At 40.4% G+C, this 23,976-nt stretch overlaps 1 pseudogene; it reads right to left on the reverse strand.

Annotated features, from left to right (window-relative positions):
- Positions 1-18,136: 18,136 nt before the first annotated feature.
- LOC101446124 (mRNA turnover protein 4 homolog pseudogene) lies at positions 18,137-18,793 on the reverse strand (annotated as a pseudogene).
- Positions 18,794-23,976: the final 5,183 nt, after the last annotated feature.

The following is a 23,976-nucleotide window of genomic DNA, read 5'->3' on the forward strand; positions in this document are numbered from 1 at the left end:
AGTCTATCATGAGAGAAGAATGTTGGTTATAACTGCTGGGAGACCCTAGGGAATGGCAAACCCTAGGAGCACGAGGAAGCCTGGAGAGAGGAAGAAAGAATTCAGCAAATTCTGGTGCTGGCCCCAGCCACAGTTTTGTGTAGGGAATGATAAGAGGGTAGGTAGTAGGGGGACGGGACCTGGTGTTATCCATGATCAGTGTCCCCAGCTTGGTGACTCATATCCTCCTAGCTTTTGGCAGCCTAGGCTGATTTGTCATATTCAATGATATCTGAAGGGTCTCTGAAACAGAGGCAGCACTCTCTCTCCAGCTGTATTTTGAAAAGATGACACAATTTGGACACAACATATTTTCCAATCTGAAGCAAATTCAGACAGTGTGTTAATGTATCTAAATCTGTAAGTATGTCAGTTTTTGTGGACATGTGTGTGAATGCATGCATAGTTTTTCCTCATGAGACATGCATGCTCATACATATAAGTATCTTAAGTTACTGAACAGTTACTTGATTTTTTAAAAAAAGATTTATTTTACTTATTTCTCTCCCCTTCCCCCTCATTGACTGCTCTCTGTGTCCATTTGTTGTTTGTTCTCCTGTGTCCACTTGCATTGACAGGCAACACCGGGAAACTGTGTCTCTTTTTTGTTGCATCATCTTGCTGTGCAGCTCTCCATGTGTGCAGCGCCACTCCTGGGCAGGCTGCACTTTTTTCACATGGGGCGGTTCTCCTTGCCAGGCGCACTCCTTGAGTTTGGGGCACCCCTACGCTGGGGCACCCCTGCGTGGCACAGCACCCCTGCGTGGCACAGCAGCTCTGCGCATGGACCAGCTACACATGGACCAGCTTGTGCATGGTCAGGAGGCCCTGAGTATAGAACCCTGGACCCTCCATATGGTAGGTGGACGCTCTATCAGTTGAGCCATGACCGCTTCCCACTTGATTTTTTAATTGAGATCTCACTCCCTAGCACTCTTAAACAGCTAGCCTATTGGGCCTGCTGGGTTCACAGAGGTCAAGGTCAAATCTACACTGTATTAAAACTTAAATCAGTGGATCTTTCACCCTTCCCCACAAAGGAAAAAATGGGTGCCGGGCTGGTCCAGATATGAGTTAAGTATTTCTTTTGAAGGCTCTAAACCAGACTTTGGGGGAAAATTCTCATCACCCTGATGGCAAGAAAAATCAAAAGAGGATAAACCTGAGTAAAATTTCTCAGAAGGAAAGAGGTTTATCCTGAATAGGTAGCCTTTTAATGCCTGGTCTCCCCAGGGCTCTCGCCAACATCTTGGAATGGAGCCTCAGTTCCTGAATTGTAGTAATGACAATACTACCGCCAGTTTTGTGTGTGTGTGAAGATTAAGATCATTCATGTAAAACATTTAGCAGAGTACCTAACACATGATAAGGGCTCTGTAAATAGAAGCCCCTATATTAGTAGGCTGGAATCTCCCAAGTCTGAGGCAGTTCCCAAAACCCATTTGAACAGACCAGTGTTATAGAGACCAAGAAAGAAGAAATCCAAAAAGCTGGCCAAAATAGATCTGTAAATAGGGGGTGGCTCCCAAGGCGGCAGGAGAGTGAGACCAACCACATCTAACCGCCCCATCATCACCCACACCGTGCTGAGCTCTCCATCCTAAGGCCACATCTCTATAGCCCCAAAAAGCCTTTCTTCCCCTTTCTCCTTCTTTGCAGAGAGGGGGGCTTTGAGCGCCCTCTCGTGGTCCAAGGCTTTCTGTTCTTTGCCTGTTTACTAACAGTTTTACCAGTAGGGCTTTAGCCAAACTCAAGTGTCTGATTCAAGAACATTTTTGGACTGCAGTGTGGAGCTTTAGTTGGAGCAAGTGAAGAGCTTAAAAGTCTTTGGTTTGCATAGCATGATCTTGGCTTTCTGTTTGGTGTATCTGCTTTAGAGTCTCCCCTTTTCCACACAGCTGGTTCTGTGAGAGGGGTTGGTGGCTTTGTCCTCCTCTTGCAACAACACACACCCCAGATTTCCCCACTCCAAAGAGCTTACTTGCTCTGTCCTCTCTGTCAAGCTGCCTCTCCACTCTCACCTGGAGGTCCAGTCGAGGGAATGGTGTACCATGTGTGAGAGAGGTGGTCCCAGACCGTCAAAAACCTTCAACCCCCAGAAAAATCCTGTGCTTAAAATTTTGGCTCTTTTGCCAAAATTTGTCCCCAGTCCTTGCTTTGGATATTTCCAGAAATTCATCTCATTGTAACCCGTAAGGGCCTTAATGTGCAACCTCACCATGGCTAGGAAACAGCACCATCGACACTATCACCCCACTGTAATAGGTGGGGAATTGGCTTGCTCCACATACAACCATACTGATGGAGGTGTTTTGGTCATAGATGGTGGGGATGGCAACACAACATTGTGATCGTAATTAACAGCACCGAATTATATATTTGAATTTGGTTAAAAGGGGAAATTTTAGGTTGCATATATGTTACTAGAATAACAATTAGTAAAAAAACAAACAGGACAGTACAACAGAGTGAACCTTAATGTAAACCACAGACCATAGTTATTAGCATGATTATAAAAATGGGCATTCATGAATTGCAACAAATGTACCACACCAATGTTAATAATAGGGTGCTATATGGGAACTCTGTATTTAGGTATGATTTTTCTGTAAACCTACAATTTCTTTCATTAAAGAAAAAAAAGATACAACTATAAACAAAAGCCACACTGGAATTACCACTTGATGTAGAGGTCCTTTCCAAGGGTCCCCACAGCTTTTTTGTGTATCCCACAGCTCTAATGATTGTGGAGGCAATCCTTTGCCTAGGGGCTCCTTAAGGCAGTGACTGAGACATCTTCATAAATTATTATTCCCAGCACTAGCAAGGGTCCAACATAAAATAGATAACAAAAATATTTTCATCAGGTAAAGGGAGTCACTTTGATTCCTATAATCAGACAAGAATACACTTCTAAATTACAGAGGAAAGACAACAAAAACATATGTAGTCAGAGCCGACTTATGGTACAGCTATGGTGCTAGCTGCTTTTCAAATGCATTCATCAATTGCCTCCTTATCTGATAAACACTTCAGGGAAACCTGTGTGCATGGATCCAAATACCCACAGGTGAAGCATTTTTTACCCTGTCTTGTTTTTCCCCCATTAGAACTTCCACAGCTGCTGGCTTTCAGTGATTTCATGGATAGGTGAGCTTGAAATCAACTTTTCACTAGATAAGGATGAAATTAGGCAGCACAAAGCTTTCCTGTTCCCAGGTGCTGCTCCTGTAAGTCTCCATGGCTGTCTAAAGCACCCAGCTGCACTGGATTTGAGGGCCTTCATTACATTTTGATCAATAACATTTAGTGAGAAACCCAGGCTTCCTGCGAGGAATGAGGCAAAACGAGTGTCAGGTTCACATATGAAATGTCCCTTTCCATTTAATGACAGAAATCAGACCACCTGCAAAAACAAAGCCACAATAGCCAAACACTTCAAAAAATAAAATTCACTACAGGTTTGTGAGGGAGGAAACGCTGTTACCTCTGAACTTCAGGCAGGCTGGTAAGAGGCAAGGCACATGGATAAGCGGACAAAGCCATGCAGCGGCGTGTGGCATCTTGGGTACAAACTCCACAGCAGCCTGTGGGGCTGAATTCTGAGCAAGGTGCCTCCACTGACTAGATGTGAGACCTTGAGTAAGTTCCTTAACCTCTTTAAGCCTCAATTTTTCTTGCCTGAAAATTGGAGATAATAATTTAGTGTTTTTGTGAGGATTAAATGAGGTAATACTCATGAAGTGCTTTCAGTAGCGTGTAGCAAAGAATACGTGTTCAATAAATGTTAGCTAGCAGCTGTCTTTCCATCAGGAAGCAAATAGGAGGAAAAACAGTTATTATAAAATTGTAAACTTATCTATAAAAAATTCTTAAAAGATATTTTCCACAGGTTTATTTTTCTTTACTTCCCATAAAAGTTTATTGTAGGAAAGATGGAAAGTCCATGTGTCAGCGTAGTATTTTGAGGTGTTAATATTATTTCCATATTTCTTTAAATTCAGGCCCCCTGGCCCTATTCAGTTGCAGGCTTTCACCGAGCCAGATAAGGGTGAAACTTGAGAAAGCAGAGACAGTGCTTTGATCGGTAAAATCAAACTTTTGATTTGTAAATCCTGGACCAGGACATAAAAGTGATGGATAAGCAATGAAATCAGAAGACTATAAGATGATATAAGAGGTAGTCAATGTTCCCAGAGATTCCAGGGCAGAAAGCACAAAAACAGCCCTCGGGAGGGGCACTGCGTTCTGCCCACTCTGACCCAGAACCCAGGCCAGTCCAGGAGAGGGGGAGATGGCACCGAAAGCCCACAGGAAGGTTTGGGGCACCTGAGGACGGAGAGACCCCGGGTGTGCCTGCTAGGTGGAGCTCGGAGGGCAGGGAGTCTTACGGAGCTTCCAAGCACTACATGGGGGCGGCTGCCAGCTTCCAAGCAGGTGGTGCTGAAATGGCCTCACTGATTCCACATTCCTCCTGAGGCTCGGGGAGCAGCTGGATATTTCCCAGATGGGCAGGGAGCCCTGAGAGAGAGCCCTGCCCAGAGATGCTTTGGACCAGGGAAGAGCCCTCAGCATCAGTCCTCTTGGCATAGACATTAGTGAAGAGGACTGAGGGACTCGATGGCTCCCTTGAGCCCCTGCCAACCCAGTACCACCATGAAAGTCTGGATAAAGAAGTGGGATCCTATAGTAGCTGAGCACACAACTGCCATCCACAGCAGTGCAGGTTGTTCCTTGGATGGGGCACCCAGCCTAGGGAGCAGATGGGGACTAAAATGTAGTTTGTGCACCATGTTCCCCGGGCTGGGGTTACATCCGTCTGGAGGAAGTAGTTGTTCTAATTCTCACATGATGCCCTAGGCTAGTGGTAGCTTGACGAAGCAACTTTGATTTGACAGAAATCTCTCTAATGACTAAGAAGTTTCCACCACAAGCTCTGGACTCAAAGTTAAAACCATGTTGTATCTCTTGTGTATCTGAGCCAGGGGCCTAAGGTTTGTGACCCCTATGTAGAGAAATATAAAGAAGCCCCAAACACCCCCCCCCCCAAAAAAGAAAAAGTTCACCTCTATTTATATCACTGTCACTATTTTCGTTTATTTCCTTCTACTCTTTTCTCTATGTATTTTCTCATAATTAAAATGGGAAATATGCAATGTAGGACCAGGCATTTTCCAGTTAGGTGAAATCACCTAGACAGTGGGTCTCAACACTGGCTGCGTTTTGAAATGCCAATGCCCAAGGCCACATCCCAGACCAATCAGATCAGAAACTTTATATGCCAGGAGGTATAAGAAATGCTAACTCAAAGCAAAAGTGTATTCAGAGTAGGGAAGAAGTCTGAGGACTGAACTTCTTACTTACATCAGTAGTTTACAGATGTCAATGTGCACCTGAATCACCTGGGGGTGCTGTCAAAATGGGGGTTCGGATTCAGCAGATCTGGGGTGGCACCTGAGACTGCATTTCTCACAAGCTCTCAGGAGCTGTGGATGACCTGTGGGCCCCCTTCTGAGAATCTTGGGCTCAGAAGTCAGAGGCATGAAGAATCAGAAAAATAATTCCTATATAAGAAGTATTTTCCCAAGTCATTACAACTCTTTATTGTTTTAATGATAATATATTTCATAAAATCAATAGACCATATTTTTCTTAAGATATTTCTTATTGTCATTTAAACTGTTTCCAACTTCGTTATTATAAATAACGCAGTGATATCCCTCTTTGCACAAACTTTTTTGTCTCCAACTTTTAAATGAGCAACTGATAGAGGAAAATGATGAAAGTGGTGGAGTAAGTCGGCACAACCATCCAGAATAAGTTCCATTCCAGTATGGCCAGTGTCACTGTGTGCCCTCAGGCAGGTTAAGCAATGTTTCTTTGCCTTGAATTTTTCTGCTACAAAATGGACCTTTTCTTTTTACAACCTTGGAATGAAGGGAGTTCATAAAGTGATGTGGATCTCAGTACCAGGCCCTTCTTTGGAGTCACAGTGTTACTAAACATTTACCACCATTCAGGGACAATGACCAATGACTGTCCCTGGAGCCACCCTGTCCCAAGCCCACCTGGAACAGAATCGCCAGGCCACAATTATAAGCAAATGCTGAGAACTGGCAGACCCTCAGCTGCTTGGATTTCAGTGCCAGGGCTAGGAGATCTGAAAGACATGGGAAAAAATCTATGAATTCTAAGACACTCCTTCAGATAGAATTTCCTTTAAAACATTTTTACCATTCTTCATCAATATTTATAAAGTGATAACTAAATACAGTTACATTCTTCTTGGGCTATGTCAAGAGCACACCCATAATACCTGATCAAAGACAATTATTGTTTGTTGCAGGGAGGGGGCATGTTTTATATACAGGCTTCTTTGAAAATGAGGAACTAAGTCAATACCACTTAGCAAAAAAAATAACATCAAAATCAGTGCATAAGCACAAAAAGATGAATGCAATTTTTAAAAAAGGACAACACAGTGTAATAGAAAGAGCTTGAGATTTAGAGTCTTGGGTTTGATTCCCAGCTTGGCCTTTTGCTAGCAGAGACTCAGAACAATTTAATTTGAGCTTTAAGTTTCTTCCTCAGGGGGTATTGTGGAAGTTTTCTATTTATTATAAACATAGAGCAGAGAGAAGGACAAGTTTTCTAGAAAGAGTTGGTTGATATAGCTGGCCTTCCCGAAGGCAGAATGTTGCCAGCATGTGGAGAATTGAGGACCTTTACGGTTTCATCCAGTTATTATTCACAGTCTAATTTTTAGAGACTTCCAGCTTCCAAATAACTCCCTCACTAAGTCCCACATAGGTCCAGAATTCCCAAACTTCTCATCTTGTGGGTTGAGAGGTTCTCATCCTTTGCTTATATTAGAATTGCTTGGGAAGAATTTTTTAAATGCCAATCCCAGACCTGACCCTAGAGCTTGAATTGAAATTCAAAAAAATCATTATTCTTGTGGAGACATGTTGATGCAGGTGTGATATATTTATTAAATAATACACAGTATAGTATGGACTTAATAAGGGGTCCATGGTTTTCATCTGACTGGCAAAGTGGTCCGTGGAACAAAAATGGTTAAGAACCTTTTTTGGATTGGTAAGGATAGTTAATGATGGAATCGCCTTAGAGCAACTGAGGCCATGCTTTGGGACTGTTTTCAAAGATTTCAGATGATTCTAATGTGCAGCCAGAGCTCAGAACCACTGATTTACATGTTAAGATACCTATTGAAAATCAGAGGTGTATAAGCCTATACATCATTTTCTTCCAAAGATACCATGGTTTCAAAAAATGTATCAGTTATGTAGTTTTTTTTATGTAGTTATTTATGTAGTTAGTCCCTTGACACTGTGGGAAGGGACATAAATGGGCAATCTGTGCATACAGATGATGCACAGCAGAGAAAAGCCTAGAGTATCAAAGAAGCATTGTGCCCCTACAGGTCAGGGGAGGCAGAGAGGGGCAACAGTGATAATAAACTTGATCATTGTCAAAATCATCATCAACTACCGTTTTTTGAGCTGCTACTAAGTGCTGGGTACTGTATGTCAAGCATTGCACATTTTATTACTCCAATATTCACGTAGAGGTTGGAGATGGAGGTAAGAATAATGGAGGGATATTAAGATAGTGCAGCTTTTCTGGAAAACATGTTGGCAATACATGTCAAGAGCCCTCAAAATGTTCCTATCCTTTGGCCTCAGAATTCCACTTTAAAGTAACTATCTTTTGGAAAGAGTCAGAAATGCAGATGACTCTTCTCAAACACATTATTGCATATGGTTTATATTAGTAAGAAACTAGGAATAACCTAAATACCCAATGATTGGGTAGTGATTACATAAATGTTGCTACTTTATACTTGGGTGTATGATGCAGGCATTAAAGATATTTCTATGAATAAATTTTATGATAATAGACATTGTACAATATAAAATATTAAGTAAAACAAAAGGAAGACATAAAATAGTATCTGTGGAGTTATCTATAGTTCCAAGAATGGCACATAACTGTAAAATGTGTTACATTTCAAAGTCAATTAAAGTTGATAGGATCTCTTTTTACCCATACCTCCTTCAGAAAACAAGCTTCCGGTGATTAAAAAATAGATTGTCGGAATGAAAATGCCAAGACCTAAATTGATTGTATGGCAGTGCTGAGTCACCTGCGTTTTGGTTACTGCATTGAATCCTTGAGTGTGTGTCTCCACTGGGAGGAAAGCAAGCCAGGGAGGGAGACATAAACAGAGCAAACTGAAAACAAACAACCGATTTGTAATACAGCCAAAATATTTGTTTCACAAGTGTTTCTCGCCACTGGAATCAGGTTTCTCTGTGGGTGTGAAAAGAAGAACTGAGAAGGAAAATTTTGCAGAGGAGACAACGAAAGGAAGTGGAGAATGACAAGCGTGGGAAAAGGTGCTCAGAATGACCTTTCAACTTGCCGAAGGAATTTCAAATGGCCCAGGCCATTACGGAATCCAATTTGCCTCCCACAGTCAGGTTTGCAATCGAGACGTTGTCCGTTTCCTGATATTTTGCTTCTGTTCTGGGGACAGCGTGGGCAAAACTGACCCTATCCCATTTTCGGGGTCCTGTGGCCCTCGGCCTCCCCCAGTCCAGGAGGACGAGACTCCAGCTCCAGGCTTGAGGCTCCCAGGCTTTCTGAGACAGAGACCGCTTTGTCACCAGAGGAAGGCACGCCCTCTATTAGAGTATTTGTACTTTTATCATCCAGTGATTGAGAAAATATCGAATGTCCAAAGCAACGATAAATTGAAAAATGATTTTAATGTAGTTGCATTTTAAGAATTATAACAGCATTTTTTAAAAAATGAAATAAGTGAGCTATTTTGTTTATGTGATCTACAGACAATGCTTGGTGCTCGTATTTCAAAGACAGAGCAGGACTCTGTACCCAGCATCTTCACCTCTATCAGTCTATCCTATTGTCTTGTGCTGGGAGAGGAGATTAATCCTTGTGCTCACATCCTGCTTCTCGTAGGAAACTAATGTGTTACCCTCCCAGGTAACTGACCTAATGACCCAAGGAGAAGGTCACTAACAGTTATTGAACTTGCCCTGAGTTCCAGGTGCTGGGCCAAGTGTTTTACAATGCTGTAAAGTAATTTCTCTTATTTTATAGTGGGGAAAACTGAGGCAGGACTGGTAAGGATAGTTGATGATGGAACAGGGATTTCCTCTGCCACCCATTTTAATTGTCTCCCAAGTGAAAGAACTGGCTGTTAACCTGGAGGGGATTTAGGCATCTTGTCAGAACAATTCTACAAATCATACCACGGATGTGGGCATCTGTCTTCCAGGCAGATTTCCAGCAGCATCACTGAAATTTTGGAAAGTCATACCTCAAAAAGGCAGGAATTTGATCTTCTGTCAGGTTGCTGTGCATTTGTATGCTAAAATCCCTCTCTGTGTACCTCAGAACTGACAGCTGATCTTCAGTCTAAAAATTGAGTAAATTAAACCAGACTTTGCCATCCTTTGAGAATGCCAATGCTCTTTAAAGATTTTTTGTAATCCAGATGTTTAGCTCCTAGTCCAAATCTCTTTGATCTGGGTGAATCCACCTGGGAACATATCAGAATGCACCCTTGCTATGAGGTTTTTCCCTTTTGTCATCAGATCCTGGTTCCTATGAAGCCAGAAGCCCTTCCAGTGACTTTTCTCTTGGTGTAATGTTCCTCTCGTTCCAAGGAAGAGCATCTGTATATTAGTTATAGGAGTTTAAAAATTGCATAAAGGGTTCAACTTTCTCCTCCAACAGTAAGAGGCCCCACCAGCCTTTGGCATCTACCTTTGCTTTTAATGGCCAAACAATAACTTTAAGAAATCCAGTGCCCTCTGCAAATTTTCTGGGAGAACTTAAATTTTCCTGGTCACTTGTCACCTCTCACCCCAGATCTCCACTCGTGCTCTCACTGCCATCCTTCCACTTTCCCCATCACTGCTCCTACCAGGTGTTAGTCCCTTTCATTATCATTTTGTCCCCAGAATGGGCACATTACCCGTTTCCTTATTCTCCAAGGCACCGCTAAGACAATGCCATTTTGTGTAATAAGCTTGTACTGAGTATTTGGAGTTAAGAAGAATCATACCACAGATTTAGAAACAACTCAAAATTAGATAGCATCTGTGTTCATGAGTTTTCTGGGCATCCTGGTATTGCTCTCCTAGCTGGGGAATAATGTGTGGATGAGTCAGAACAAAGTCACCGTCACTGCAAGTCCAATTCTGTGTCCCATTCAATCCCAGCGTCCATGTAGTCTAGACTCATGTGACATTGCATTTAAAGACCCTGTTCCATCCCTAATCCCATCTCTTGAAGGATATGAAAAGCATTCAGTTCGCAAATCCCTGAAACTTTCTCCTCTCCTTTCCTCACCTGCCCTCTAACCTCCTGGGGGTTCTGCTGGAGCTTCTTACTCTCTAATCTCCTGACTCTAAATATTCCTCTATGAGTCTTCCCTATGGCCAGTCAAAGTGGATTTTTAATCTTTCCATCTCCTTTTCTTTGACACTTTCCTATGTAAATCAATTTAGCTTCTCAGGCTTTCTTCAGTTTTGAAGAAACAGTTTCTTCCTGTTTTGACCAGTTCCAGGATTCAGCACAATTAAGGGTAACAGGGAGCTGATCATCAAACAAATCTTCTTCTTCACTGAGAAGCTAGAAAGGGGAAGAGGAGCAGAATGGAGGGGGTGAAGAGAAATGCAAAAATGTCTACATTGATAATTCCTGTCCCTGTTAATGCATTAATATTTTTTTTCTGCTATAGTTCAGTAGACAAGTTCACATTAAGAATTTAGGGATACAGCCCTTCAATGAGTTAATCTTGGTGGGTCCTGATGGGAGGGGGAGGGGGAAATAGAATAGATGGAACATGGGGCATTTTGAGGATGATGGAATTGTTCTACATGATCTTGCAATAATGGATATAGACCGTGTTAAACATCATAAAAACCTATAAAGTATATGGTCCAAAATGTAAACCATAATGTAAATCATTGACCATGGTTAGTAGCAATGTTTCAATATTTGTACATTCTTTGTAACAAATGTACCATCCACATGTAAAATATTATTAATAGGGGAAAGGGGAAAGGGGGAGAGGATATTGGGAATACGGGAATCACATATATTCTGAACATGACTTTTCTGTAACCTAAAGATTCTCTGAAGACAAAATGAAAAAAAATAAGACCCTGGGGGAATAAAAAGAAAAAAAGTCACTGCATATACAAGCAACAGATCTTACAGTGAGAGATGAAAGACATAAAGTTAAAAAAATTTTTCAAAATTTCAAACTTAAAAATTTTCTGTATTCATTATTTTTAAAACTATCATTATATCATTTTTCTATTAATTGTATTGAGTTATTTTGTTGGCTTCAATTTTGAAGACGTTTTTGATCACAGAAGGGTTATAACTGTGGCAGGGGAGGATCATTAGCATGGGATGTCAGAGATGGGATGCATGGGAGGAAGTTCACAGGGGGCATACCTATAAGGCATATGAATGTGTTCATGTTCCTGGGGCATTGTCACAGTGGGTAGAGTTTCACACAATAACCTTAAGAACATCGAGTTCCCATCCTGGGGAGCTCTGCCACATTTTCTAATGGAACATCAAGAATCCCCCAAGTACAGGGGCAGTGATTAGTGAAGGAGGATGGACCAGTGATGGGCCCTTGATATTGATGACTATACTTATGAACCTTCACTTATAAAATTGAAACTTAGCCTAGTGTTATAAGATGCCTAAGAGTTACCTCCTGAGAGCCTCCTGGTTGCTCAAATTAGCCTCTCTCTAAGCCAAACTCAGCATATAAATGTATTACCTTTGCCTAGAGTGGAACAGAACTCCTGGGGATGAGCCTCCCTGGTACTGAGGTAGTTGGTAGCTGCACTATCAAGCACCAACTAGCAATGCAACCGGAAAAAGACCTTGACCAAAAGGGGAAAAGGTAAAGACAAATGAGTTTATATGACTAAAATACTTCAAAGTGATTTGGGAGCTCATTCCGGAGTCTACACTTATGCATGTCTCAGCAGGATCTCACTGACTGCCAAAACAAATATTGCCTCAAATAGCAGGGCTCCTGAGGGTTCTGGAGACATCCAGACACTACAGGCAGGGAAGACAGCTCATGAGTTTGGAACCCTGCCAGTGTGCCCTATTTTGGAATTTATGCTCCTCAGTGTGACAGTTGGACTCATTTGTGGTTTCCCTACACCATGGCTCTTCTGCCCTTTCTATTTGAACCTATAGTTAGTACTAGAGTTGATAGGTATATGTCCAAGAGACTTAAATCTTTTGCCTGTCCATGTGCCAGCTGTGCCCTGAATCTCAACATATTTTCAACAACTGCTCTCCAGTACATGGTACTCACCAAGGACAATAAAAAAGGAGATGTTGATGGACAATGACCATCTCAAGGAACAGAGAGAGTCTGCAACTACAAGCAAGATAGTCCCACCCATATGGCCCATGGAATCTAAGCCCCCTCTCAATTAGAGGTGGAATGGGCATCACCATCCCAGAATCCTCAAGATTGGGGAATGAATGATAGACTTGAGTAGACTTATTGCTATTTTACTATAGAATTATTGTGATTCTCGCAATGGAGGAAGTTTTATCATTGATGTGGAGGCAGTGGTCACTGGAGGTTCTGAGGGGAGGAACAGGAAAAAATAGGTGTAATTTGGGGACATTTTTGGGACTGGAGAATAGTCCTGAATGACATTACAATGATAGATACAGGCCATTATATATCTTGTCATAATTTACAAAATTGTGTGGGAGAGAGTGTAAACTACAGTGTAAACTATAATCCATGCTTAGTGGCAATGCTCCAAAATGTGTTCATCAATTGTAACAGATATACCACACTAATGAAGGATGTTGTTAATGTGGGAGGGCTAGGGAGCAGGGCATATGGGAATCCCTAATATTTTTTAGGTAACATTTACGTAATCGAAGTATCTTTTTTTTTTTTTAATTAAAAAGTACATTAAAAAACAAAAACAAAAAGAATTTAGGAACACAGTAATGGCCTGTTTGGAAAGCAATATCAGGACTATCTAGTAGTAAAGGAGCCCCTAGGGCAGTGGTTTTCAAAAGTGGTCCCTGGACCAGCACTAACAGGATCACCTGGGAACTTGTCAGAAACGCTAACTCGCATGCCCCACTCAGACCTACTGAATCTGCAATTCTGGGGATGAGGCCCAGGAGTCTGTGCTGGAACAAACCTTCCAGCTGATTCTGAGGCAGCTAAAATTTGAGAACCACTACCTTGGACTTCTCCAGGCCAAGAAACCTATTGAGTTGAATTCCAGTTCTGACTCTGCTTCTTTCTAGTTTCATGACCTCGGTCAAATCACTAAGCCTCTGTGAGCCTGTGAGGAGACCACACTGGACTTTCTGCTACAGAGTCTCAGGGCTCCTTCCCACATCAAAAGTTGAACCCCAAAAAGATTTTTTCTTGACTATTACATCCAGGGACTTAGCAAGACCCCAAATGTTTCAACTTTACGCACATGTCTCTCTACACTTCCCTTCAAGTCTCTCTCCTCTTCACTTCCACACCTCTCCTTTTTTCCCAGCATGCTCTTAGTAACAATGGGTTTGTGTGCACAGTGACAACTTATTTCATTTGGAGTCATTTATTGTTCTAAGAGTTCTGTCCTTGGGTGTCCTTGGGCACCTTACCCTGTGTTGTTAGTGCAGAACCAGAAGAAACATGTTTAAATGGAGGATCATTTCTGTCTCCTTTTTTTTTAGGAGGTATTGGAGATTGAACCCAGGACCTCATACATGAGAAGCAGGTGCTCAACCACTTGAGCTACATTTGCTCCCCTCTGCCTCATTTCTGATGCTCCTGATCCTGAACTTTTGAGGAAAAGGTAGCTGTTAAACCTGTTCCAAATAGAATGCATCCTCTGAAGCAGCAAAGGGCCAGAAGCCACAAAGGGAGCAGAATGTGGGTACAGTACCAGAGAGTTGAGAGATGCCCCTGGCCCAGCCTGTGGAAGAGGCAGGAAAGAGAAAGCCATCTGTACACCCTGGACATGTGTTACCTAAACAAATGCTTATCAAATTTTAATGTCACAAATAAACAGAATCTGAGAGAGTTCATCAATAAGACTTGTCTTACAAGAAATATTAAAGGGATTTAAGCAGGGTAAAAGGAAAAGACAGGAGAGAGTGGTTTGGAGTAGAGTGAAGAAATGAAAATGATGTTAGGATAACTAAAAAGGTAAAGAGTGAGAAAAAAAAAGATAAATAAAAACCAAACGATAAAATAGCTGAGGTAAGCACTGCCTTTACAGTTATAACATTAAATATTAATGAGTTAAACTACCCAATGAAAAGACACAGATGGGCATAATGGATAAAAAACCAAATACTGTTTACAAGAGACTCATCTTAGGCCCAAAGACACAAATAGATTTATTTATTTCCTCCTCCCTTGTTGTTTGCACCTGTTGTGTCTGTTCATTGCATGCTTGTCTTCCTTATCGTAAGCACCAGGAACCACCTGGGACCTCCTATGTGGAAGGAAGGCACCCATACACTTGAGCCACCACTGTTCCCTGCTTTGTTGTATCTCTCATTACATTTTTCCTTCTTGTATCTCTTGTTGCATCAGCTCATCATGCCAGCCCATTGCATCAGTTCACTGTCTTGCTTGTCCTCTCTATGAGACACCAGGAATGGAAACTGGGACCTTTCATGTGGTAGATGGGAGCCCAATCACTTGGGCTACATCCACTTCCCCAAAATAGACTTTAAATGCAAAACTCTTTTAAGAGGCAAAGGAGGACACTATATATTAATAAAAGGGGCAATCCACCAAGAATAAATAAAAATCATAAATATATATATGCACCTAACCATACATGATACAAACACTATCAAAACTAAAGGGAGAAATAGATACCTTTAAAATAATAGTTGGAGATTTAAATACACAACTTTCATCAATAGATATAACATCTAGATAGATCAATAAGGAAATAGAGAACATGAATAATATGATAAATTAACTAGACCTAACAGACATATACAGAACATTGTACCCCAAAACAGCAGGATATATATTCTTCTCAAGTGGGCATGGATTATTCTCCAGAATAGACTGCAAAGTCACAAAAAAGTCTCAAATTTTAAAAAATTGGAATTATACAAAGTACTTTCTCTGACCATAGTGAAATGAAGCTAGAAATAAATAACAGGAGGAGAACTGAAAATTTCATAAATACATAGAAGTTAACACACTCTTAAACAATCAGTAGGTCAATGAAGAAATTGCAAGGGAAATCTGTAATTATCTCAAGACGAACGAAAATGAGAATACAACATATCAGTGTATGGGATGTGGCAAAAGCAGTGATATTTATAGCCCTAAATTCTTACATTAAAAAAGAAGAAAGAGCTAAAATCAAAAGCCTAACTGCAACCTGGGGGAATTAGTAAAAGAACAGCAAACTAATCCCAAAGCAAGAAGAAAGAAATAACAAAGATTAGAGCAGAAATAAATGATATTGAGGAAAAAAACAATAGAATTAACAAAACCAAAAATTGGATCTTTGAGAAGATCAATAAAATTGACAAACCCTTAACTGGACTGATGAGGAAAAAAGAGAGAGGACACAAATATACAATATAAGAAATGAGAGGAGGGACTTGAATACTGACCACATGGAATTTAAAAATGATTGTGAGAGGATACTATGAACAACTGTATGCCAACAAATTTGACAACCTAGATGAAATGGACGAATGCCTAGAAACACACAAACAACCTATACTGACTCTGTAAGAAATAGAAGATCGTAGTAGACCAATTACAAGTAAAGAGACTGAAGCACTCATCAAAACTTCCCAACAAACAAAAGCCCAGGACCAGATAAATAGCTTTACAGATGAATTCTACCAATCATTCCAAGAAGAATTAAAACCATTCCTGCTCAAACTCATCTGAAAAATTGAAGAGGATGGAACACTGCCTAACTCATTCTGTGAGACCAGTATCATCCAAATACAAAAGTCAACAAAGATCTACAAGAAAATTACAGACCAATTACTCTTATAAATACAGATGCAAAAATCCTCAATATAATACTTGCAAGTTGAATCCAACAGCAGATTAAAAGAATTATACATCACAATTGAGTGGGATTTATCCCAGGTATGCATGGGTGGGTCAACACAAGAAAAACAATTAATTTAATACACCATATTAACAAAATGAAGGCAGAAAACCACATGATCACCTGGATTGATGCAAAAGGCATTTGACAAAATCTAGCATCCTTTCTTGATTAAAAAAAAACCACTTAGAAAAATAGGTATAGAAGGAAACTTCCTTGACAGATAAAGGGCATATAGGAAAAGCCCACAGCTGACATTGTACTCAATGATAAAAGACTGAAAGCTTTCCCTCTAAGATAGGGAACAAGACAAGGGTGCCCACGGCCAGCACTGTTATTCAATGTTGTGCTAGAAGTTCTAGTCAGAGCAGTTAGATAAGAACTAAAAGGAATCCAAATTGGAAAGGAAGAAGTAAAACTTTCACTATTTTCAGGTAACATGACCATACATGTAAAAAGCCCTGAAAAATCTACAATAAAACTATGAAAGCTAATAAATGAGTTCAGCAAAGTGGTGCAATACAAGATCAATATGCAAAAATCAGTAGTGTTTCTGTACACTAGGAATGAGCAATGTGAGGAGGAAATCAAGAAAAATAGTGACTAAAAGAATCAAATATCTAAGAATAAGTTTAACCAAGGATGTAAAGGACTTGTACATAGAAAACTAAAAAACTGCTAAAAGAAATCAAAGGAGACCTAAATAAATGGAAAGGCATTCCATGTTCATGGATTGGAAGGCTAAATATCATTTAGATGTTGATTCTACTAAATTGATTTACAGATTCAATGCAATCCCAATCAAAATCCCAACAGCCTACTTTGCAGAAATGGAAAAACTAATTACCAAATTTATTTAGAAAGGTAAGTGGCCTTGAAAAGCCAAAAATATCTTGAAAAAGAGGAATGATGTCTGCAGTAGGGTGGTGTTTTGGAATCCTGTATGCTTGATTGGTTTATAAACTTACATGATTGGTTTATAAACTTAAAAGTTATCTAATAAAATAAAAAAGAGAAGCAAAGTTGGAGGACTCAGACTTCCTGACTTTAAAGTATATTACAAAGTTCAGTGGTAAAAACAGCATGGTACTGGCATAAAGAGAGGTATTAATATATTGACCAATGGAATCCAATTGAGAGTTCAGAAATAGATCCTCACATGTGGGCAATTGGTTTTATATCTGATTTTTTAAAATTTATTTCTCTCCCCTTCCCTCCCCTCCCCCTGTTGTCTGCTATCTATATCTCTTCACTGTGTGTTCTTCTGTGTCCACTTGCAGTCTTTGTCAGCGGCACCAGGAATCTGTGTCTCTTTTTTTGTTGTTGCATCATCTTGCTGTGTCAGCTCTCTGTGTGTGTGGTGCCACACCTGGGTAGGCTGCACTTTTTTCGTGTGGGGCGGCTCTCCATGCAGGTCGCACTCCTTGCACGTGGGGCTCCCCTACACGGTGGACACCCCTGCATGGCACAGCACTCCTTGTGTGCATCGGCACTGTGCTTGGGCCAGCTCACCACATGGGTCAGGAGGCCCTGGGTTTGAACTCTGGACCTCCCATATGGTAGGTGGATGCTGTATCAGTTGAGCCGAATTCTGTATTGTATTTGCAAAAGGATAGGCATATAGATTAATGAAGTAGAATTGAGAGTTCAGTAATAAAACCTTACACTTAGCACATCCTGAGAATCCAGACACAAACACAAATCCAAGGGCCTTTTTTCTAAGAAAAGTCCCTTTTGCTGTCTATAGGGAGAAAACATGCAAATGTAGCTTTATTCTTTATAGAAACAGTCCCTATCATCCTCCCTATTCTTCATCCACAGTAAAGTAAACAGCTGCTCCCTCCAAGGGCAGCACTCGTCCTGCATGGCCCAGTGGAAACTAGAGCTGAGACTTGCTGGGAGGCCCTTGGTTCCAAGCATCTCAGTCAGTCACCATCTTCCTCTTCTGATTCTTCTGCCACCTTGGACATATTCTCTGGCAAGTCATCTCTATCTGTTCAAATCTTCAAGACTATGCATCCCACATGTATTTTATGGGCACCTTGAATTCAGCCATCTCAAACCCAAGAAGATTCAGGACATGGGCCTGCTCTGGTGTCAGCACATCACCCTCCTTGCATACCTCCTAGTCAGACAGCAGGTCATCACACCTCTCTTGAGGGCAGTGGGCAGCTGGCCATGAGGGTGGCTATGTTACCAGCTTTCACGTAGCCCATTTCCATGTATTTCATGAACCACTCATTTACTTCTTCTTTAGCGCAGTTGGTGAAAGGAGATCAACTTCATCCCTCAATTTCTTGCTGACCTGATACAGGTTGTCTTTATACTTGTTGGATGGGCTTTGCCCCAAGGCCACTATCATCACCTCATTTTTACCAAAGAACATCTGACTGTGCTTCCAGGTGTCCTGTGTGTCCTTCAATTTGCTGTTCCTCATCTTGGCCATGGAGAAGATGGAAAGGTACTTGTACATGTCCACACATTTCCCAAGTTCTTCTATTAGGTTCTGTTTCAATTCCAAGCCTTTCTTGGCAGTTTTTAGTTAAAGAAACTTTCTTGTTGCACTTGGATTTGGGTATCATGTTGAAGTCATGTGCAGTGGGAGATGGTGATAACTTGGCCATTGTTTTTTTTTTAATTTAATGTTTTTATTTATTTCTCCCCACCCACTCATTGTTTGCACTTGCTGTGTCTGTTCATCTTCCTTGTTTCTTTAGGAGGAATGGGGAACCAAACCCAGGACGTCCGATATGGGAGGGAGGCACCTAACTGCTTGAGCCACCTCTGTTCTCCGCTTTGTTGTGTCCCTCGTTATGTTTTCTTGTTGTGTCATCTTGTTGCATCAGCTTTCTATATCTGCCCATCTTGCCAGCTTGCTGTCTTCTTTAGAAGGCACAGGACCTGAACCAGGGACCTTCCATGTGGGGGAAGGAAGTTCAATCACTTGAGCCACATCTGCTTCCCTTGGCCATTGATTTTTGACAAGGCTGGCAAGTCCATTCAACTGGAAAAGAATAGCCTCTTCAACAAATGACACTGGGAGAATGAAAGAGGATCCCTATCTCACATCATATACAAAAATTAACTTAAAATGCATCATAGACCTGAATATAAGAACCAGGACTATAAAACTCCTAGAAGAAAATGTTGAGAAGCATTTTTAAGATCTCATGGTAGGCACAGGTTTCTTAGGCTTTACACCCAAAGCACAAACAACAAAAGAAAAAAAATAGGTAAATGGGACCTCCTCAAAATTAAAAACTTTTGTGTATCAAAGGACTTTGTCAAGTATGTGAAAGACAACCAACTTCCTGGGAGAAAATATCTGGAAACCACATATCTGATAAGGGTTTAATATCCAGAATATATCAAGAAATACTACAACTCAACAATAAAAAGACAACACAATTTAAAAATGGGCAAAAGTTGTGAATAGACATTTTGTCAAAGAGGAAGACAAACACTAAAAAGCGCACAAAAAGATGCTCAATATCACAAGCTACTAGAGCAGTGCAACTCAAAACCACAATGAGATATCATTTCACACCTACTAGAATGACCACTATTTAAGAAGAAAGAAAACACAAAAAGTGTTGGAAAAGATGTGTGGAGAATTGACATTCATTCACTGCTGGTGGGTAGGTAAAATGGTGCAGCCTCTGTAGAAGACAGTTTGGCAGTTCTTCAAGAACTAAGGATAAAATTACCAGCAATCCCACTACCAACTATATACTCAGAAGAGCTGAAAGCAGGGAAGTGAACAGATATTTGCACACTAATGTTCATAGCAACATTATTCACAATTGCCAAAAGATGAAAGCAATTCATGAATGGATAAACAAAATATGGTATATACATTACAATGGAATATTATTCAGTTGTCAAAAGGAAGGGAATCCTTATGCATTGCACAACAGGATGAATTTTGAAGATATTATGTTGAGTCAAATAAGCCAGATACAAAAGGACAAATATTGTATGATCTTACTGTTGTGAACTAATCATAATCAGCAAAATCATAGAGTCAGAATCTAAAATATAGATTACCAGTGGATAGATTGGGGTTAGAGAATGGAAAGTTAATGCTTAACTTGTACAGAATTCCTATTCAGGCTGATGGTAAAGGTTTGGAAATGGAGGCAGGTGATGGTAGCACACTATTGTGAGTGTAGTCAACAGCACTGAATTATATAGGTCAATGTTGTTAAAAGGGGAAATTTTAGGATGTAATTATTACTAGAATAAAAAGTGCTAAAACATAGGACTGTACAATACAGTGAACCATATTGTGGATGATGGACTATAGTTAATAGTACAAATATAAAAATGTTCTTTCATGAATTATAACAAACATGACACTAATATAAGGTGTTACTAATAAGATGGCATATGGGGGAAAATATACCTACTATAAATAATGGACAATAGATAGAAATATTTTAATAACTTTTCATTAATTGTAGCAAAGATAACTACTGTTTAAAAAAATAGTACAATTTTTAAAAAGTGCCATCAACAATTGTAACATGTTCCACAGCAATGAAAAAGGTTGATGGTGGTGGTATACAGGAATCAACTCACAACTTCTCTAATAAAAAAGAGAAATTAACATTTGACTTTTGACCAACCCAAGTCTCATGGGTATTTCTTCATATTTTTTGAGATACAATCCCTTTGAGAATCTATTGAACGAACCCTCTTCTCAAAAGAATGCACATAAGTGAACACACACTTTGCATTGAACTCCAAGGAGTCCATGGTTCCAAGGCTAAGAACACCTACACTACAGATCTAGGAAGACAAAGAGGGCTTTTCAGGCTCCATGCTGAACATGACCTGCCCTTCCATTTTATTTTTCAAATATTTATATTGATTAGAGATTAAACAACCCCAAATTGTCAAAAACATGTCCTGGCACCAGGAAGCCTATAGCGTTTTGAAGCATCTCTCATCAAAGAAATGGCCTATTATTAATAGACATTATCAGTTCATATTAGTGAACATCCAGAGAATGGTTGTTTCTCTTTTTCTTGGTATCTGAATGAAACAAGATACGAAAAGCAAAAGAACGTTATTGTTCCCTCCTGGTCTCTTGACATAGAGAGACTTGAGCTATTCTCAAAAAATACAGAGAAAAAAAACAAAAACAAAAACAACCAAGAGTTTAGTGGTTTCTGTAACCCACAAATATGGGGAAAAAAGTGAGAGGGGAGTGGGAGAGAAAGAGAGGGAGGTGGAAGAGAGAGGAGACCAGATATTTATAATTACAATAATTGAGATTAACCTTTATTGTGTGTCTTGTAAATCATGGTACTCAGATTGGTCTCTCTAGACCAGCAGCATCAGTGTCACCTGGGAACTTGCTAAAAATGCAAATTCTCAGGCCCTACCTAAGGCCTACTGAATCAGACATCCTGGGAGGCCCAGGCATCTGCTTTTAACAAGCCTTCAAGGTGAGTCTGATGTGCCCTAAAGTTTGAGAGCCACTGTTGTACTGCTGTATAGAGATCTATTGTCATAAGAGTCATCCTCCTACTTTTGTAATTCAAGCTGCTGACCCTGTAATCAATTGAGAGCATGACAAAGAATCCAGTGGTGGGAAGCGGACTTGGCCCAATGGATAGGGCATCCGCCTACCACATGGGAGGTCCACAGTTCAAACCCTGGGCCTCCTTGGCCCATATGGAGCTGGCCCATGTGTAGTGCTGATACGTGCAAGGAGTGCCCTGCCACGCAGGAGTGTCCCTCGCGTAGGAGAGCCCCACGCGCAAGGAGTGCGCCCCGTAAGGAGAGCCGCCCAGCTCGAAAGAAAGTACAGCCTGCCCAAGAATGGTGCCACACCCACGGAGAGCTGACACAAGATGATGCAACAAAAAGAAACACAGATTCCCGGTACTGCTGATAAGGATAGAAGTGGTCACAGAAGAACACCCAGCAAATGGACACAGAGAGCAGACAACTGGGGGGGGTGGGGGGGGAGGGAAGAAAAATAAATAAAAAATAAATCTTAAAAAAAAATAGAATCCAATGGTGAGGAAACCAGTATTCATTGAACAACTACATGTCAAGCCCTATGTGCTTATTATCTCATTTCACACTACCAAAAGCCCTAGAATTTGTACTGTTGGCCCTAATTTTAAGATTTTTAAAAACTGAGATTCCAAGAGATAACTTAAGCTTATTTCCAACTAGTAGGAAATTTGAAAAGTACAAAAAGTTATAAAGAAAACTATATATATAAAAAAGATTATAGGAATTACCCAAGACTCCACTTAAAACGACTACTAGTATCACATAATGCACCTTTTTACAGTGTTTTTTCCCTAGGTAAAACTCCTCCAGTCGCAAATATAGTTCAGGACTCCAGAGAGGGTCTCATTTTTTCTGAGATCTGAAGACACAGGAGCCAAGACCTCAGCCCCCAACTTTGTTCTGGACTCTAAACATGGAGTCTGGATCCTTTGGTTCTCCCTTCATCCCTAAATATGATAATATACAGATGAATTTAGTGGATTAAGCAAATGTGCTGGGGGTTGAAGGAAACTACTTTTCTGCAACACACTACATGGGCCTGTCCTGGGCAGGGCAACATGGTGTCTGCACACAAGCCAGGCATTGTACACCAGAGTCAAGGAATGGAAGTCATCAAAATTCTGGACAACACTTTGTGATGTTTGGATGGTTCTCTATTAAATCCCCTGTGGAGGTTGGTGTGTGTCTGTTTTATGCCAGATCAGTGAAAACAGTAAAGATAAAAGAGGAGGTTTAGGCTTATAGATGTTATTTTCATAAAGTGTTTGCTTTCCTTGCTATAAAGACCACTTGTCCAAGTGAAGCATTTTGGGTTGCAGAGCACCTCGAAAAAAAAAAAAAGTGAAAATGTTTTTAGAATCTACAGCTGTGTGAGGCCCAGATATAATAAGATTTCTTCTTTCTGGAAAAAGGAAGGAAGGGAGGTAGGAAGGCATGGAACAAAGCAGGGAGGAAAGCTTAACTATTTCCCCCATCCCTGTTATTTCATCTATGAAACTTGGAAGCAATTACTGCCCAGCCTCCCATCCCTTAGTTTTCATCCCACATGAAATGAAAATGAAGATATCCTAGAAAGATTTTATATGACATAAAGATTTGTCATATTCAGCATGTGGATTATTGAAATTTACTATTAATTTTCTCACCAGAATGCCTTCTTGTCTCAGGGGTCTTGTATCATGTATGCTAATAAGACAATTTAGGATGGAGACAGGAAGTGAGTCCTAAAAAGAAAACCACCATTACATAACTTAAAGAGTAATACAAGGTATTCAGTTATGAAAAAAAAGCTTTAATATTTATTTTTTCCTTTCTACTTTTGAAGAGAATACATTTATACAGTTCAAACTCCAAAAGGAGCAAAAGCATAGAAAGTAAAAAGAATCCTTTCACATCCCTGTTCTCTACCACTCAGTTTTCCTCTCTGAGGATAATCAGAGCTGTCAGTCTTTTGCATCCTCTCAGATATGTTTTATGCATAAACAAGCAACACGCATATATCTTTATCCCTTTCCCCTTTTTAAAAGCACAGATGGGAATGTTTAAAACATACTGCTGCACGCCTTACAATGTATCTTGACAGTATTTTTGTTTCAGGATATAAAGAACTTCCTTATACAAGATCTCTGCCTTAAAATCATACCCTGTAATAGAGGTTCTTTCTAAATGCCCTTGTTCGTGCCTGCTTCATCACCTTATTTTATGGTTTTTCTCTCTCTGCTTTCATTGTAAG

The sequence above is a fragment of the Dasypus novemcinctus genome, chromosome 4, assembly GCF_030445035.2.
Source record: "Dasypus novemcinctus isolate mDasNov1 chromosome 4, mDasNov1.1.hap2, whole genome shotgun sequence".
Lineage (NCBI taxonomy): Eukaryota > Metazoa > Chordata > Mammalia > Cingulata > Dasypodidae > Dasypus > Dasypus novemcinctus.